A 4,298-nucleotide genomic window follows, 5' to 3' on the forward strand; every position below is an offset into this window, starting at 1 on the left:
CTGTCACTGATGGACATTTGGGTTGATTCCAAGTCTTTGCTATTGTGAATAGTGCCGCAATAAACATACATGTGCATGTGTTTTTATAGCAGCATGATTTATAATCCCTTGGGTATATACCCAGTAATGGGATGGCTGAGTCACATGGTACATCTAGTTCTAGATCCTTGAGGAATCGCCATACTGTTTTCCATAATGGTTGAACTAGTTTCCAATGAACTCTGGGCCTTTGTAGAACAGGAACGTTTTTTCTTTCCACCCCATGGAGGATGTCCAGAGTAGGAATCTCTTCGGGCAAGCCTTTTTCCTGGGGTAACACCAGACTCATTATCCTTTTTAAGGCTGATTTCAACAGTTTGAGGGATTTCGGTGGCATAATTTTGATTTCTCCTTGAAGAATTCTTTGAAGGGCTTAATCCCAGTTGTAAGGCAACGTTTTCTCTTAAGGGACTGCTTTGTTGCTGAGGAGTTGAGTCCCTATGCTGATGTTTTTCTCTTTGACAGACAAACATCTGTTGGAGTTCATGTCCACATTTTCACTACGGCTTCCTCCCTCATGACCCAAGAGATTCTGACACCTGTATGTGAAGTTATTCCACATTTTTCCCACTTTATCCATCTATTATAAAGTCATTCGGGGCGCGCAGGCAGCCTCATCCAGGGCACCTGCGGCCAGGCAGGGCTGGTCTGGATGGCGCAGTTACCAGCAGAGCGAGTCCGCTAGCCCTCTGGTGCTTCCCGTCCCCTCCGACTGCCCAGCGAACGCAGCTTCACCAGCCTTACCAGCCTCAATTCCTCTGGACGGAGCCCGGGGACTCCACCTCCGCCAAATGCTCCCACCAGTCCCCACCCCGTTCCCTGACCGCCTCCAGCTCTTCCCTGGCTTCCCCTTTCCCTCCCCTGCTAACAGTTATTTCTGCAAACCAACTGGAAGGACAGTTTATCAGACCACGTCTCCTCTCCTCCCAACTTGTACCAGATTACAGATTATCTGCTGAATGGAAAATTATCTTTTATACTCCCCAGGGGAGTCGTTTTGGATAAAAAACCCTAAATTAGTTAATAAAGCAAAGTTTGATTTGGCAATTTCACCAAAGACTAACAACATTTACATATGTAACTATTCAAACAAGGGAATGTTTAGATTGTTTCTATTTATTTATTAGTCTTTTAACGCTGACTTTGCCAAAAGTCAAAGATAGCTATTCACAGGTTTCATGGGCTGTTTTCCCTAAGTCAACATTCTGGGGCTTTGCCGCTGGAGAGCAACAGTGGTTGCAATGCAGAATGCCTTTGAGAACTGAGCATTTAGACAGCATCACTGAGTCATAACGTCTGCCTATAGCATTTATTTTTCTGAACATGCTAATAAAGGAACAAGATGCAAAGGTTTTGATTAACTGCAAATGGCATCCAAATTTTGGAAAAATTGGAAAATGCACTTACCAAAGGAAGTTCTGTTTTGAAGATGATTTCCTTCAGTTAATGCAAGATGAGCTATTTATGTTGTAGAAATTTTGATAGAAATATACTAGAATTTAAGAGATTAGAAAAAGGATTCTCCCCCAGTGAATTGAACTAAATTATGTTGGCATTATGAGAATTAGGTCTCAAGGACTGAGTTTTAAAAAAATTTTTTTAAGTGACTATAGATGATTTCAATGGCTCCCCAAGTTGGACTTGCCTCCTGTTGGTTAATCATCTGACTCCTACTTAACAATTTCCACAAACCTCAGATGCTTTGGATCTGTAACAACTGTGATACATTAACATCGTAATGATTACATTCATGTGTGTCCCAAAATACTTTCTGTGCCACTGTAGATTACTCAAGATTAGAGGTGCTGGAAAGAATAAATACAGTAACAACATCTTTTATTAATTTCATTAAAAGGTAAAATAAAACTGATGTGCATGGTGTGCATGCCTGTGTGTGTGTGTCTATTTCCTATGAAGCCTTTTATTTGTAATTTTATTTAGAAGCTGTGGCTAGATTTTGTACTATGGTCATGGAAATTTAGTTTACTTGAAATTTCAAAAAATTGTTTTTCCTAAGGTCAACAAGTTTCTTTTGTGTAGCAGGAATACATTTTGTTTAGGTGTAGCGTTTAAATCTTACATTCTCATTATTTTTATGACTTTTGGATAATTCTGGTTGTTAATTTTCTAATAGGTTGGATATAGAATGTTGCTGCCATCCAAGGATATCATAATTTATTATTTATTAATTAATTTATATATTAAACAAACATAAATTGGATACTCACTATATAAGAGGCACTTTAATAGGTACCAGGGAAGAGAAATGTAATATGTGACCTCTGCCCTCAACCTAGTGAAGAAGACCCACATCTCCACAACAGGCTAATGCATAGTGAGAAATGTACAATGTGTTATGATAGCACAAAGGAGGGAATATGTAAATTCTCTAGGTGGGGTATTTGGGGGAGGAGGGACTTTTCAACACAGCAAACATTTGTGAAAATGTCCATAGTTTGGAAGAGAGGGTGGATTGAAAATGCAGTTAATCTCATCATATGGCAGCTGTGGACTGTAATGAAAACAACAAAAACCCTTAGGTTTTATAACCTTTTACAGCTCCAAAGTACTTTATAAATACCTTCTTACTGGATTCTCAAACAAACTGGTGGCATTGAACATTACTGTCAAATAAATGTAAGCCTGGTAAGCTTTTCTGCAAGAGGAATAGGCCTCTGTATAGGCCTCCATGTGGAAGTGCAGGCTGGGTAGGGGGGTGTGGTCATGACCTCACTTGTGACCACACTGTGCTGATGTTGCCTGAGGTAGGGAAGCAGTCAGGAGTTGCGAGACTCCTTATACAGGAGTGAAGGTAAATTATTAATAGCAAATTATTCTCTGTTCTTCACATTCAATAATGTGATTTAGAATTTAATTCTAGGAGCCTTAGTCACATGTTGACTCCTGGAATCAAAAGAGAAAAAGTAAGTACAAGTTTACCAAAACTTCAATGTTACTTTCTGGCGAGTAGTCTTGTTCTTTCCCATTTGTACTTTCTTGTGAAACAGTTGAGAATAAGATTGATTCCCTTCCATTTTCTAGGGGGGAGTGGGTTCTTCCCAAATTTGGAAGGGAAAAATCAGTGCTGAATGCATGTTATTTGCTTTCCTTCAAAAATACCTAACTAGGAAGAGCAGAGTACTATGTAATTTTGCTAATCACATGCCTTACTAAGTAAACAAAGAATACTTTAGGATAGATTTTATTTAAAGTCACCACTTTCATAATCATTTTATTCTGCATCATAATTTCTTAATTAGGCAACGTAATTATAGGGTGAAAATCCTATAATCATATGCATTTAGGTTAATTATGTTAACCATTAATTATTGTTGAACTACCAAAATGGTAACCTGTGCAAATGAAATGCTTATAAAGAAGCAATTCAGGTTTTAAAAATTAGGCAAAATAATAAAAACAAAAAAGTCTAATATTACACAGATTAGAATCCTATATGGCATAAATAAACATATTTTAAAATGCAGTTAACTTGTCAGTATTTAAACAAATTCGATTAGCATCTCTTTCATGTTGACTTCAAGATAATGATAGAATTATGTTCAGATGAATTTTTGATTTATAATTTATGTCTTTCCACGGAACAGTAATAAATACCTTGGGAAGGGATTAACTAGCAGATATGCTATAGCTAAATGGTGCCTATTCACTAATGGAAAACACAATGAAGATAAACTAAAATGTTCACTAGTTGTATTTTCTTTGAATAAATAAACCTGGAATCATTTGCTAATTTAAAAATGTCTTTGCCATTGGGTAAGTGAAAAATGTTTGCATTGATATAGGAATATATTAATTCATGAAGTCATTATTCGACCAGATTCTGTTTGTGGTAAAAATGTATACTAGTCCTGTAATCAGAGCCAACAGAAAGAAGAATGGTGTCTTTCCCTATTCTGAGGACATGACCTTATTATTTATACTCTAAGACCCTCCTTAGAAGAAATTTTGGGCTGGGCGCGGTGGCTCACGCCTGTTGTCCCAGGTACTTGGGAGGCTGAGGCATGAGAATTGCTTCAACCCGGGAGGTAAAAGTTGCAGTGAGCTGAGATTGCACCACAGCACTCCATCACACTCTGGAAAACAGAGTGAGACTCTTTCTCAAAAAAAAGAAAAAAAAAAAAAAGAAAAAATAATTAAACTGTTAATCAATTGCTATGGGTGTGGGGTGTGGGGGAAACTAAATACTGATTAGGACAAAAATAAACTTCTAATCTGAAGCAGATTTCTTCTAGCATGCA

The 4,298-nt window shown here is 37.6% G+C and overlaps 1 pseudogene; it reads right to left on the reverse strand.

Annotated features, from left to right (window-relative positions):
- LOC105532466 overlaps nucleotides 1–619 on the reverse strand; it is a 9,461-nt pseudogene extending 8,842 nt beyond the window's left edge.
- Between the last annotated feature and the right edge of the window lie 3,679 nt (nucleotides 620–4,298).

Source organism: Mandrillus leucophaeus, unplaced genomic scaffold, assembly GCF_000951045.1.
Source record: "Mandrillus leucophaeus isolate KB7577 unplaced genomic scaffold, Mleu.le_1.0 Scaffold96, whole genome shotgun sequence".
NCBI classification, from domain to species: domain Eukaryota; kingdom Metazoa; phylum Chordata; class Mammalia; order Primates; family Cercopithecidae; genus Mandrillus; species Mandrillus leucophaeus.